This window comes from Bos indicus, chromosome X (genome assembly GCF_029378745.1).
Source record: "Bos indicus isolate NIAB-ARS_2022 breed Sahiwal x Tharparkar chromosome X, NIAB-ARS_B.indTharparkar_mat_pri_1.0, whole genome shotgun sequence".
Lineage (NCBI taxonomy): Eukaryota > Metazoa > Chordata > Mammalia > Artiodactyla > Bovidae > Bos > Bos indicus.
Window position 1 is genome coordinate 145,531,798 of NC_091789.1, and position 15,636 is coordinate 145,547,433.

Below are 15,636 nucleotides of genomic sequence, written 5' to 3' on the forward strand. Positions count from 1 at the left end.
ACCCCCCGATTTTACCTCTTTAAAAAGAAACCACAAAGAGATAGAAAGCTCTGACAAGCATGGGACAGTTCTTTGAAAAGATTGAATAGTAATTTGTCTTCAAGGTACCAAAAATGACATGTGCAAGTGAGATAATACATATTTTTAATTAGATTTTTTCGGGGGGATTGTGACTTCTTGTCCAGGCTCCATTTGCTAGAAGCTTATTTTTATCTGGGTTCTACCTTTTTCTAAAACGGTTGCAGAGAATTCTTTTCTCAAGACATCAAATTCTTGGCTCCAGTTATAACTAGACAGGCTGCAGTATTTTGTTCCTTTTTTTTAAAAGTATCTTTTTCCTGCTTGTTTCTCATCTTTTATTTCTCAAAATACATGTGCTTTTTATAGATATGGGAGCCATTTTCAGATCAGGCTCTCTGAAAATAGTCTGAATCAGAATATATTAGGGGAAAAACCATCATTTACCCACAGAGGCACATCATGTTTCATTTTATTAAAAGCAGTACCCAGAGGGTGCAGACAGGAAAAAAATGAGGTGATTTTCTTTTTCCCCCTCCGCTATTCTTTAAGCCAGAGTTTTGTTTATAGGAAATGTTTTTTTAACATTCTATGGCTACGTTAATTAAAAATAAATGCAAGCAGAACGAGTTTCCTTTCTGCTTTGCTTTGTTGTTTTGAGTTCTCCTCAAATATCCTCTGAGGGGTTAAAGTCCATGGGTCATATTTTTTTTTACAACGGTATCCTTTTCCAGTGTGGAATTAACCTTGGATCGGTTTCTCTTCTCCACTCCCATTGACTCTCTTCCGGCTCCTGCCCTTCATCCTTCAACTTAACGATTATAGCAGTGGCTCAGACTCGGGTCCAATTTAGGTCTCCACACTGCATGAGACGATTATTTTTCATAGAACAATACTGTGATCACATCCTATCTGCTCAAAAGCATGTAACACTTTCTGTGACTGTTAGGTGAAGTCCAGACACCTCCAGGTCAGCACTGATGATCCATCAAAAACTGTGACAAGTGCAAATACTCTAAAACCCACCAACCGCTCTCTTGGGCTCCAGTCTCAGAGGAAAGAAATTTACGTTCACGCAAAGATCCATGTATGAATGTTCACAGCTGCTTTATCGGTAATTGCCCCAAACTGGAAACAGCTCCCTGCGTCCTTCAACAGATGGATGGTTAAACCAACTGTGGAATGACTATACTGTGGAATATTACTAGGCAATGAAAAGGGACAGGCTGTGGATTCACACAACAGCTTGGATGTCTCTCCAGGGAAATATGCTGACCGAAGGCCTGTCAGGAGTTAACTGAAGGTTGTTCTGATGGCAGGATTATTCCTTGGCACTTCTGGTTTGCTACTCACAAGAGCAAGAGAGCAGTCATTGGCACAGAAAGGTCCCAGCCAAGAGTCGTGGGTGTCAGCAGCTGGAAGACAGCCTGGCAGACGTGAAAATGTCTGTGCCAAGGGGATACAAGTAAGACTGAAGGTGAGAATGAGGAGCTCCATTAAAAATGGAATAAAAGAACAAGGAGATGGATAACAGGAGAGAAAGGAAGGAAAATCAGAGGACCACTCCGGTAGGTCCAATATCTAAATAATAGGAGCTCCAGACCAAACAAACAAACAAACCCATAAATAATTTTTTTTAAAGTGCAAGAAAGTAATTTCCGCTTCTGAGCTGGCGCACGGTGGCAGCTCAGTTCTGAACTATCTCCTCCTCACAGAAAATGCACGAAGCTGTAAGAAAAACAATGGCGCACTGCCAAAGTCACGTTTTTAGTGAAGCCGGGAGTCAGAGCATCGGCAGACTTCAAACCACAAGCACGGCTCTCAAAGTCATAACCAGCGGGAAGCCCCCGCAGTCTTACATTATCCCAGTACAAACAGGGTTATAAAGTATCGGGGAAGATCCATCTGGGAGTCATCTATGTAGAGCTGGTGTCTGAAGGCACTGGAATAACCACTTTACCAAAGAGAGGAAGTTAAGTAAAGTGTAAGTTGCTCAGTCTGGTCCGACTCTTTGCGACCCCGTGGATCATAGAGTTCGTGGAATTCTCCAGGCGAGAATACTGGAGTGGGGAGCCTTTGCCTTCTCCAGGGGATCTTCCTGACACAGGGATCAAACCCAGGTCTCCCACATGGCAGGAGGATTCTCAACCAGCTGAGCCACAACCAAAGAGAGGAGAAGGGGCTTATTAGTCAATGGCATTTAAAGGTGCTCACAGATTCACGTAGGAAGTTCTGATATGGGATGGGATCTGTGGATCTGCATTTCCAACAAGCCCCTGCGTGATGCCGACACTCTGAGTAACCAGATCCATGGAGCGGACTTTGAGTAACAAGGTTTAAGAGCAGCACTTTCAAGCCTTGGTTGCACGTTCCAAGCACCCAGGGAGCTGTAAAAAGTCCCGTTGCTCAGACTTCAGCTCAGAGCAGTCCATGGCATCTCGGAGGACCATCCTTGGTCAGCTGCAGCTGTAAAGGCAGAAACTGGTGCTTGACACCACCAGCTATTAGAGAAATGCAAATCAAAACCGCAGTGAGGTATCACCTCACCCTTGCCAAACAGCTATCATCCGAAAGTCTACAAATAATAAATGCTGGAGAGGATGTGGAGACCTGGGAACCCATGTACACCACTGGTGGGAACGTCAATCGGTCCGGTCACTGTGGAGAACAGTCTGCAGGTTCCTCAAAACACTATAGAGTTACCGTATGATTCAGCAATCCTACTTCTGACCATACACCCAGAAAAGATGAAAACTCCAAGTCGAAAAGACACATCTGCCCCAGGGTTCACAGCAGCGTTATTTACAGTAGCCAGCATGCAGGAGCAATGCAAGTGCTTATCAGCAGATGATTGCCTTATGAAGATATGATTTATACATATAGTTGGAATATTAGCTATTAAAAGAATGGGATACTGCCGTTTACAGCAATATGGATGAACTGAGAGAATCTTATGCTTAATGAAATGTCAGACTGAGAAAGACAAATAGTCCTGTATGCTCTTGCTTACATGTGGAATCTGAAAAATAACACAAATGAATGCATATGCAAAACAGGAACAGACAGACTCACGGATGTAGAAAACCAACTTGCAGTATCCAGTGGGGAGGAGGGAGGAGAGAGGAACAAATAAGGTGTGTGGGATTAACAGACCCAAGCTAGTATACGTACAATGAAAATGAGTGTCAGTGTCTGACTCTTGGCAACCCTACGGACCATACCCACCAGGCTCCTCCGTCCATGGGATTCTCCAGGCAAGAACAGTGGAGTGGGGTGCCATTTCCTCCTCCAGGGATCTTCCTAACCCAGGGATGGAACCTGGGTCTCTTGCATTGCAGGCAGATTCTGTAATGTGTGAGCCACCAGGGAGACCCCCAGATTTTATATACATACATACATAAATAAATATAAATACACACACACACACACACACACACACACACACACACACATATATATACACACATAAAGGTTGGGACTCAAAAGTGTCCAGGGAGGGGTTTCCTCATCCCCAAGACAGAGGTGTTTGTTAGGTCCATTATGCCAAACCTCTGAAATGCTGCAGAGCTCTGCATGATAAAGATTTATCCTGAGAAAATGCAAAGGTCCCACCAGAGGGAAGGGGCGCTTCTGGACTTGAGGAGGACAGCTTGAAACACTGGCTTGGAAAAACTCTCCATTTTATTTCCTAGACACAATGGTCTATAGCCAGTTATCTGTGTACCTATCCATTCATCTGCTATTTGTCAATGTACACTCATAAAACTTTTTTTTTTTCCTGGTGAAGACTTACTTGAGGCAATGGCGAAATGTATACTGTCAACGGCCTTGTTTTTTTAAGTTTGACATTGTAGCACATATTTAAATTTATGTATTCACATCAACCCATGGAAAGCTCCATGAGCACCTCCAACTAGGCAGCTTGTTTCTCTGCCTTCATGCCAATATTGTTTTATTCATTCATTAATCTACACGACACACTCCTGAGTACACTCTCACGGAGGGTGCCAGCCGTGTGGCCCATAAATCATCCCAACTTTCCACTTTTTTATTCAGACGATTCTCTAATCCTCTGTTAACATTTTAAAAAATGCCCAGTGATATACAATGAAAAGAATTATTTTTTAAAAGCTGCCTAGGTAACTTGGCTATATGTTACATGAGGTTTTACAGACTTGTAGTGTAAAGATATAAATTTATATTACACAGAAGGAATATAAGAGAAATAATGCTGATTAGGAGGTATCATACTAAACAGTGATAATGCACATTGAGAAAAAAAATGGAAGATAGAATTTTAACTCTTTGGACTTACATTGGAAAAGACCCTGATGCTGGGAAAGACTGAAGACAGCAGGAGAAGAAGACAACAGAGGATGAGATGGCTGGATGGCATCACCGACTCGATGGACATGAGTTTGAGCAAACTCTGGGAGACAGTGATGGACAGAGAAGCCTGGTGTGCTGCATTTCATGGGGTCACAAAGAGTCAGACACGACTGAATGACTAAGCAACACACAACCCAAATTATAAGTATGAGGTTCTATAATGGGAGATTCTGAGTGTCTGAATGTCTGAATAAATGTCGACAGGCCATTCATTTCCAGAATGGAACGCACACCACCATCACAGTTATTCAAGTTTAAGTCTTTACAGCTCACACTTTTGTGATCACTAACATAAAGAAGAAGAATCTGTAATGAGCTGTGTGTACGGGGTGTTCCTGATCACTGTCTGAAATCATCTTACTGACTTCCATCTCAGCCCTGCAGTACCTAAATTCTGTGAGGGCAAGACCTGAATGGGTCTTGTTCAGCAGTCAGAATCAGACCTGGCACTCAGCAGGGTCTGTTAGTTTTCCAAGGCTGCTGCACAAATATCGCAGATGGGGGGGCTTAGACAATGGAAATGTATGGTATTGCAGCTGCAAGTCTGAGATCGGGTGTTGGCAAGGGACAGGCTCTCTCTGAACACACCAGGGAAGGATCCGTGCGTTCCAGCCCTCTCTCCTAGCAGCTGGTACGTTCCCTGGCTTGTGACAGCCGGACTCCAGTCTCTATAAGGCGTTCTCCTGCATGTCTGTCTCTGGGGCCAAATTCCTCTTTTCGTAAGGACGTCGGTCCTGGGATTTCCCTGGTGGTCCAGTGGTTAAGAATCTGGCTGCCGGTGCAGGGGACACAGGTTCCACCCCCGGTCTGGGAATCTCCCAGAAGCCGAGGGGCAACTGGGCTCTCAGGCTGCAACTAGTGACACATGTGAGCCCTAGAGGCCATGGTCCACAACGAGAGAAGGGCCACAGTGAGACGTCCGAGCCCCGCAGCTAGAGTGTAGCCCCGTTTCCTGCAGCTACACAAAGCCCGAGTGCATCTACCCGTCCAGCTGAAAATAAACAAATATGGATGCCGGTTATGCTGAATGAGTCCCTTCTGCTGCTCCCATGACAGTATGGCCTCATTTCAACTCAGCATGCTAGGCTCTCAGCTGTGTCCAACATTCTGCGACCCCCCACGTGACCTTATTTGGAAACAGGTCATTTTCAGAAGTACCATTCTGACTTAACTACTCCTGAAACAGACCTGTGTCCAAATGAGGTCACATTCTGAGCTCCTAGGGAGTTTAGGATTTCAAACCCATGAACTTTGTGTGTGTGAGGGGGGAACACCATTTGACCCAAAACACAGGCACGCAGTTCGTATAGACACAGTGGATGAATGAAAAATGAAACAAGGAAAAGAGCCTGTCTGGGCACTATTCCGCTTCCAGTGACCAGGTCATCACACGTGTCTGATTATATCTACTCCGTGAGCTAGAATTCTGCAAAGTATCTAGGTACAGAGTTTTATCTTGAGTCTTTATGAACACAGGTGTTTTGAGTGACGTCAGTTGTGACAGTATATGAATTGCACATCATTTCATAATAGCTGAAGTACAAATGTACAAAGACTTTTGGGGAGGAAGCCTATCCAGCTAAACCTACAGAGTGGCTTCTGATTGTGACCCGTTGGCCCAGAGGTAAACCTTTAAGTTTGGACCTTGGTCCAAAGGTCTGAAAACCCACACCTCAGCTCAAGGTCTTAAAACCCACTATTCTAATGTATTCAGTTCAGTTCAGTTCAGTCACTCAGTAGTGTCCGACTGTTTGCGACCCCATGGACCGCAGCACGCCAGGCTTTCCCTGTCCATCACCAACTCCCAGAGTTCACTCAAACTCATGTCCATTGAGTCGGTGATGCCCTCCAACCATCTCATCCTCTGTCGTCCCCTTCTCCTCCTGCCTTCAAGCTTTCCTAGCATCAGGGTCTTTTAGGTGGCCAAAGGATTGGAGTTTCAGCTTCAGCATCAGTCCTTCCAATGAATATTCAGGACTGACTTCCTTTAGGATAGACTGGTTGGATCTCCATAAGCCCAAGGGACTCTCAAGAGTCTTTTCCAACACCACAGTTCAAAAACATCAACTATTTTGCACTCAGCTTTGTTTATAGTCCAACTCTCACATCCACACATGACTACTGGAAAAACTATAGCTTTGACTAGAAGGACCTTTGTTGGCAAAGTAACGTCTCAGCTTTTTGATATGCTATCTAGGTTGGTCACAGCTTTTCTTCCAAGGAGCAAAGTCTTAATTTCATGGCTGCAGTCACCATCTGCAGTGATTTTGGAGTGGTTTTACTCTAACGTATAAGTTCAAGAAATGGCCCCATGCAATTGCCAGACTTTTCTTTCCTTTGGCATGTGGCATCACCCTGGGTATCTATTATCTTCTGAGTTGCTTCGTCTCTTCTTATTCATCCTATAGTCCTTAAGCTACCCTGACCAGTCACTTGCTTGTATCACAGAACATACAACTCACTGCAGGACTTCCTTGGCGGTCCAGGGGTTAACCCAACTGCCAATGCCAATTGCCAATGCCAATGCCAGGGGACGGTGGGGTGGATGCCTCAGTTGTAAACTAGACTTCCCCCATGCCACGGGGCAGCTAACCCCATGCACCACAACCACTGAAGCTGATGAGCCCAAGAGCCTGTGTTCCACAACAAGAGAAGCCGCTGCAATGAGAAGCCAGCTCACTGCAACTAGAGAAGGCCCACCTGCAGCAACCAAGACCCCGCGCAGTCAAAAATAAATAAATCAATAAAGCACTTAAAAACAACAACAACAAGAAAAACTGCAGAATTCTTAGGACGATTTACATGGAATATTTCAAAGGTTACGACCTGAACAGAGAGGAACTTTGTATCGTGTTTGGAGAAAAGTCTGTATCAGGTTTAGAGAAAAGTCACCCCTTGCCTGCCTCCTGTGCCGCTTATGCTCCTGATTGCTGCTGCATGCATCTGTGCAATGCTGTACCCTGTGGCCTGTGCAGAAAAATAACCAGCATGAGAAGAAGCCAGGCCTGATTTTTTTCTTTTTTCCCCAACTGTATTCCCAGTTCCTGAATAGCACGTGGCATATATTTGTTTTCTCACTGAGGTTCTCTTGCTGCTGGGAAGCTAAGTGGTAATGGCTTGGCCTTCCGCAGAATGACTGAAGCTGAGTAACGTGGGGCCCTTGTGGGAGGCATTTTATGTACTTCCCTACTTCAGGCTGCCGGCTGCAACCTGCTGAGATGTTCCTCCATCACCTAAAATATTTTTTCCTATATGGTGTTTTCTGTGTTTATAAACACTTTCCAGGCAACCACGTATCTACTGACAGTCAGCTTCACTGTCTCCGGAACATTTCCAATCAGGGTGCCTCCCACCATTGAAATAAAAGTGAAAGTCTGAAAGTGAAGTCGCTCAGTCGTGTCCGACTCTTTGCGACCCCATGGAGGGTAGCCTATCAGGCTCCGCGATCCATGGGATTTTCCAGGCAAGAATACTGGAGTGGGCTGCCATTTCCTTCTCCAGGGGATCTTCCCAACCCAGGGATCGAACCCGGGTCTCCTGCGTTGCAGACAGATGCTTTACCATCTGAGCCACTAGGGAAGCCCTCCCACCACTGAGCTGATGCTAAAAAATTGGTGGCCGGTGACCAGGCCAAGAAGAAGAAGCAACAGAATTCAAACCAAGCTTACAGCCGCTCAACTTAGTGTTCTTCCCAGGAAAACATACAAACGACTATTTTACTTAAGAGATGAAAAATGGAAAGAGAAATGCACAGCTTTTATAATTCATACAGCTAAAACTGTAAGCAACATGTTCCAGCCACCTCATTCTATGGGTGGGGAGACTGAGTCCCCAATACTTCCCCAAAGACTCACAATCCAGTCATGGACAAAGAGCATCTAGAACACAACCTCTAAGAGAAATGTAATGCTAGCCCCAGATGACAAGCCATATTTCTAATTTTAAACTTCAGAGCAATGCCATGAAAAAAGTAATAAGAAACAGATGAAATTAATTTTTAATAAAACATGCAACCAATCCTATACATCCAAAATATTATCACTTCAGCACGTAATTAATAAATATTATTAATGAATATTTTATATTCTTTTTTTTTTTTACAGCAAGTCTTTGAAACACTTTTACAGGGCATCACAATTCGGGCTAGTCACATTTCAAGGGTTCAGCAGCTGCGTGTGGCCACGGGCTGCCCTCCTGGATAGCATAGATTCAGGACAGCCCTTAAGCCCTGTGTCATTTCCTTCCCAGCACCCGCACCCTGCCTCTCAGGCTTAGAACTTATAAAATATTAACTGTAAAGAGTTGGTGCTTATTTTGAATTATTGCAAATGGAAGACAGTTAGGGGTAGCAAGTACTGGGGAGGTATATTTCGTTCATGGGAGATGTTTTAACTTTTAACCTGTCTAAGATATGGAAACCTGGAGAAGGCAATGGCAACCCACTCCCATATTCTTGCCTGGAAAACCCCATGGACAGAGGAGCCTGGTGGGCTGTAGTCCACCCATGGGGCCTCAAAGAGTTGGACACGACTGAGCATGCACACAAGATGTGCAAGTGAGTAATAAAAACCGCATTATCAACTTCACGGTGGGAGATAATCTTTAAAATATTTGGGAGATGGTATTTACAATATTTGGGATCTGAAGAGAAAGGTGACTATTACACTCTTGACCTAAGGCTTCCAGGGTTTGATTTTCATGCTTTGAGTTATTTTCAATTGTGGTAACACAGCATTAAGATTCACCCCTGTTTCCCAGGCTTCTCTACTCTTTCCTGTCACAAGGAGCAGTGCATAGGTTCCATGTACAATAACTCACATTCTTCCATGTACAATAATTCAACATAAGCACCAGCTCTTTACAATGTCACAGTAGAGGAGCTGAACCCACACCCCCCAAAGTCCTGCCTCACTTAAATCCTTTTGGACGACACTGGTCAGTCTTTCCTAAGCTATGCTCTGCAGAACAACAATTCTGTGAGCTATGGTTGATAGATTCTACAAAGAAAAAGAGTGTCTCTGTCTGTATAACTTAGGGCCGTACTGGGCTAATCGTGCTAATTATGCTGGGGGTTGATCGCCTGTGACAAAGCTGAAGTGACTCCATGTTGACACCAACACCCCAGGCTGTCTCCCTCGCCTCTGTCTTCAGCTCGTACCCTCAGTGTTCATGCTCACTGCCTCCTTTTGCAAGATAGTTCCCCAAATGTGTGTGTTGGAGGATTAAATTAAAAAGAGGAGGGAGGAAGGGAGGAAAAATGCTTCCAGCAGAAAGCCAGAAATCTCCTAGATTTCAGCAGAAAGCTAGAAATACTCCTGAAATACTGCTGAAATCTCCAGGAGTATGCCCCTTAGGTCTCATCACCTCCAACGACACACCAAGGCTAGCTGCAGCTTCCAGGGAAGCTGGGGAGGTGAATAATTTTTACAAAGCACTTTAGGGTGCAAAACTAAGTCAGCCTTGTCTACCTGAGAATGAAGGCGAAAACAGAACCTGGGAAGGTCAGAATCCGTCACACGGAGCCAAAGCTTTCTCACAGCCATTTACGAAAGATTTTGCTTTGTGCGGTGGCAAATGAGGGCAACATCAATGTCTTCTTGTCCAGCATAAAATTCTCATTTTGCACAGAGGAACTCAAAGAACTATTATTGTCCTGGAAAAAATCCGCTTTGGGCAGAGTTGTAGTACTGCGTGATTTCTGGGGCAGCCCTGTGTATTGAAAAGGAGCCACACAGAGAAGATTTGAGGAAGACCTGGGGTTCGGCGAATCCTGACCTCACTCCTGAGGAAGAAAGGCTTGGAACCCCACTTGAGGCACCCCACCTTTGAAAGCATGCATGTAAGAGAGGAGCCCCCCAATAAGTAGCCTTCAAGAGCAAGGAGGCTTGCATCTGTGAGACCCACAAGCATTGGCTCTTAACAGGCTTGCCTCTCAGATTGGAGCCCCAAGGCTTGGTGAGAAACTCGTGTGTGTGTGTGTGTGTGTGTGTTTGTGTAGGGAGCTTATTTGCTTGTCATAGAACGTGCTTGGCATGAAACAGGCGATGTGTATGTGTGTGTGTGTGTGTGTGTGTGTGTAGGGAGCTTATTTGCTCATCATGGAACATGTCCTGAGATGCAGGCATCTGGTTTTGACAAACATCCCTGGAAACTGCTGTGGTTTTCTCAGCTCACTGCTGCTGCTGCTGCTGAGTCACTTCAGTCATGTCCGACTCTGTGCGACCCCATAGACGGCAGCCCACCAGGCTTCCCCGTCCCTGGGATTCTCCAGGCAAGAACACTGGAGTGGGTTGCCATTTCCTTCTCCAATGCATGAAAGTGAAAAGTGAAAGTGAAATCGCTCAGTCTGGCAAATGCCATCACCTCCTTCTTTTTTGTTTTTTTCTTTTATTTAAAAAAAAAAAATCTCTAGATCCAGAACTTTCCACAATAGGTAGGAAAGTCAGATCCACCCAGGAATGGGCTCTGGATTTGTAGTGGTATCCCTTCACTTATAGCAGTATTTCAGGGAAAGGTGGCGGGCACCTCTGAGGTTACAGAACTCTGCTGTAGCCTCTGACCGTGGGTCTTTGATTCATGATTAGCCGTCATTCACTTGACAGCCTGGAGACCTACCCTGATCTGCAGCCAACTCCTATCTCAGGGGGTGGGGTGGCTTCTCTTTCTCCAGCTTCTGCCTGGACTCTTGCCCCAAGCTGAGTGCACCATTTGGAAGGACAACACTGCCATCTGTTTGACTCTGGGCGATTCTCTAGCTGCCTCGGCCATTCACAGGAGTGGATCGCCTGCAATCTTTGGGATTTTCATTATCTCAGAAGGACCCTGTATTTGCCATACACCTTTGGATGCTGAAATTTGCACTGGGGACCTTTCTGGTACAAGTGTCCAGGCCTAGATTTGGTCCTGACCCTTCTTTGCCCACCAAGGGTCCAGTGGGGTCTGTGGGGTTTGAAAATTCATTGTTTTCTAGGAAATAGTATGGTTTGGCCCGCATCCCAGATGACACCCAGTGAGTTGCCCTCCCGATAGTCGTGTCTTTGTACAGTTGACTCCTCATCAATGAGGGCTCATCAGGATGATAACTGCTGATAGAACATTAGGGACCTCTTCGACCGTGACTTCAGCAGACGGATCACAAAAGGCGTTGCCACTTATTGCCTTGCTCTGTCTGGGGTCACCTGGCTTCTGGGGGAAGCCAGTTCTCATGTCACGAAGACAGTTAAGCAGCCCCATGGAAATGTATTTGTGATAATTAATAAGAACGGAGGCTTCCTGACAACTAGCGAGCACCAACTTGACAGCTCTGTGCACACCTCTTCTTGAAACTGCATCCTCCTTCAATCCCAGTCAAACCTTCAGATGGCTGGAGCCCTGGCTCAGGTCTTGACTGCAACCTCACAGGAGACCCTGAACCAGAAGCATACAGATAGGCTGCTCCCAAATGCCTGATCCTTTGAAATTAGGAGGTAATGGTCATGATGTTTTAGAGGGCCAAGTTTCAGTGCAACGTGTCCCACAGAAGCAAGAACTGTATATAATAGTCCAGGGCCCACCAGAACTTCCTTTGCAAAGTCCCCTGCCTGTTTGCTAGTCGATTATAATGTTTGGGCTACAAAAGTGCCCACATAGTATTTTCCATCCAGGACATGAATGAAAAGTGAAAGTGAAAGTTAAGGTCGCTCCGTCACGTCCGACTCTTTGCAACCCCATGGACTATACAGTCCGTGGAATTCTCCAGGCCGGAATACTGGAGTGGGTAGCCTTTTCCTTCTCCAGGGGATCCTCCCAACTCAGGGATGGAACCCAGGTCTCCTGCATTGCAGGTGGATTCTTTACCAGCTGAGCCACCAGGGAAGCCCAAGAATACTGGAGTGGGTAGCCTATCCCTTCTCCAGGGGATCTTCCTGACCCAGGAATTGAACCAGGGTCTCCTGCATTGCAGGTGGATTCTTTACCAACTGAGCTCTGAGGGAAGCCCTGGACATGAATAAGTATTTTTAAAGTACTTAATATGTTAAAAGTACTAAGGTACTTTTACTAGTAAGGTACCTTTACTAAGTACTTAGTAAAGGTACTTTAGTAAAGGTGCTGAGTACCACTCAGTAATTCAATACTTCTCAGTATTTATTAATTTGGAAACATCAGACATGATGTGAGAATGCAAAGACCAAAGGTGACATGGTATGTAAAATGTAATTGAGATCAGAAATGCAATTGAATTAAAATGAGCGTGTCGGCTCCAGGAGCCAGACGTTTCCCCGCTGAGTTTATCTGAGACCCTGGATGGATACGATAGGCTGCTGGAATTGGTATAAGGTCTCCTTCATCCTGCTCTTTACCTTTTGAGGGTGAGATTTCTTTCCTTCCCACTTGCAAAGGTATAATATGAGAGCCCTTCCCGGGAGCCAGGATGGAAGCACGTATGTTATAGGTGAGAAATTGTGTGTTTCATTGTAGGTGAGGAATTGTATGTTTTGTCTGTAAAGAGTGAAGGATTCACAGGTAGGACACGCGTGAGAGGCAGATTGAGCAGGTTAGCATCCAACCTGGCCCCCTGGATCCTGGACAGGCCGTTAATTGTTCTGCATCTGTGTGCTCGTTTGTGATTGGGGAGATAGCAGAAGCTTCTTGTGAGGGTTTGATACTTTACTGGGCCTGCCTCCACTCTGTTCTGTTTTTGTTGTGGTTATGACATACAGTTCAGTTCAGTTCTGTTCAGTTGCTCAGTCGTGTCCAACTCATCGCAACCCCATGAACCGCAGCACGCCAGGCCTCCCTGTCCATCTCCAACTCCAGGAGTCCACCCAAACCCATTGAGTCGGTGATGCCACCCAACCATCTCATCCTCTGTCGTCCCCTTCTCCTCCTGCCCTCAATCTCTCCCAGCGTCAGGGTCTTTTCCAATGAGTCAGCTCTGCGCATCAGGTGGCCAAAGGATTGGAGTTTCAGCTTCAACATCAGTCCCTCCAATGAATACCCAGGACTAATCTCCTTTAGGATGGACTTAGGCAGAGGAACCAGAGATCAAATTGCCAAAATCTGCTGGATCATGGAAAAAGCAAGAGAGTTCCAGAAAAAACATCTATTTCTGCTTTATTGACTTTTGTGTGGATCACAATAAACTGTGGAAAATTCTGAAAGAGATGGGAATATCAGACCACCTGACCTGCCTCTTGAGAAATCTGTATGCAGGTCAGGAAGCAACAGTTAGAACTGGACATGGAACAACAGACTGGCTCCAAATAGGAAAAGGATTACGTCAAGGCTGTATACTGTCACCCTGCTTATTTAACTTATATGCAGAGTACATCATGTTAAACTTCTGAAAGTAATTGCATTATTAAAGACAAACACCATTATAAGGGACAGCTCAAACAGCATGCGTTACAGTGCAGAACAGAACCTGAGCCTGATGCAACGCAGCTGATATTTAACCAAATCAAATCACAATGTGGTGACGGGCACATTCACTTAGTGTGATTAAAATAAATATATGGTCATGTATACACCAGGATTACCCTGAGTTTTTACCTGTACAGTTAGCACAAAGCATATTTTCAGCCTGATTATCAATTGCTACAAACATAATAAATTGTTCCTGTGGCAGACAAAGCTAACATGAAATATAATCTTCCCTGTCAGCCCTGGAATGAAAAACTGAGAAACTGTGTCATTTGGAAGGATTTTGCACAACACGTGAACAGTTTTTGAAAATGCAGTGCCTTCATACTGTGGCTTTGTTTTTCTTTCTAGTGACGACAGCATAACAATTTAATGTTAACTCCTCATGAACATCTCTGACGTTCAGCTTATTTACTTTGGAAGACGCAGGACAGAAACAGCGTTGAAATTAATCGGAAACTCTTGATAGAATGGGGGATGCCAGACATCCGAAGTCGCTGACGGTAACGCTCACGGTTGTCCCTTTGGGTGAAATTTACTCCAAAAAATAGAAACTCTGTCCATAGGAGACTTTGGAGCCTGAAAATCGGGTTTCGTTTGCAAGTCGATTCATCCTGGTTACTTAGGATTATCTGATAAAGATTAGGAACAGAGGCCCATCTGAAGCTCCTGCCTACCTGTATCCCGCTTCCTTCCCCCAGGGACTCTGCCTTCCTGCTCATCTGCTTCTGTTTGTACTCTGCAGATCCAAGCCACATTTTAATAAGGATGGTAAAGATGTTTTGCCAAGCACCCAGCCAGCCGGAAGACCGCCGGCAGGTTTGCGGTGTCATTTTACTGAAAATACTGCAGGCGTTTTTTTTTTTTTTTTTTTTTTTTTTTTAGGAATATATTTACATAAGAGGGAAGGCTTAAAGTGAGAGAGAAAGGCAGCTTTCTTCCAAAGGCTTTGATCCTGGCAGGCATCCGGGAAAACCTTTAATGATGAATTGTTCTTCTTTGCTCACGCCCAGGGGGAGCTGAGTCAGGTCTGCAAAGAGGAATACGGCGTATGCCACGCGCAGTCTGCCTCCTGTTCCTTTCCCCTCTCATCCATGGCTGAGCCCTATGTGGGCACCTGCCTACCTACCAGGAGGACATAGTTCCTCGTACAGGGAGCAGGTCCCTCTCTCCTACTCTCTGAGCTGATCCAATTTTATTCGACTGTTTTTCTGTGCTGTGCTTGCTTCATGATTTTCTCAGTTTGGCTCAAGGGACCTTATTATTATTATTTTTTTCCAGGAGCAAACCTGGGAATACAAGAAGTTTGGGTTTAGTGTGCTAAATTGAAGGCTTCCCTGGTGGCTCAAATTTAAGGACTTCCCTGGTGGCTTAGACGGTAAAGCGTCTGCCTGCAATGCAGGAGACCCAGGTTCGATCCTTGGGTGGGGAAGATTCCCCTGGAGAAGGAAATGGCAACCCACTGCAGTATTCTTGCCTGGAGAATCCAATGGACGGAAGAGCCTGGTGGGTTACAGTCCGTGGGGTCGCAAAGAGTCAGACGCGACTTCACTTGCACTTTCTTTCATGCTAAATTTACGACCAGCATGGTAGTGGAAGGTCAATACAGGAGACGTAGTGGCTACTGCGTCCTTCTGACTCAAGCTCCAGGTGTGAAAAGTTTCCTTGTGCCTCCTAGGAGCTCCCCAGGTGGCAGTAGTGCTCAATGCAGGAGACACAAGAGACTTGGGGTCGATGCTCTCGAGAAGGGCATGACATCCCACTCCAGTATTCTTGCTTGGAGCATCCCATGGACAGAGGTGCCTGGCGGGCTGCAGCCTACCGGGT

General features: G+C 45.4%; 1 non-coding gene across 1 annotated transcript; it reads left to right on the plus strand.

The window, feature by feature from the left end:
- Window positions 1-15,169: 15,169 nt before the first annotated feature.
- TRNAC-GCA (transfer RNA cysteine (anticodon GCA)) lies at window positions 15,170-15,241 on the plus strand. The gene has a single exon. It is a non-coding gene; the product is annotated as a tRNA-Cys (tRNA).
- Window positions 15,242-15,636: the final 395 nt, after the last annotated feature.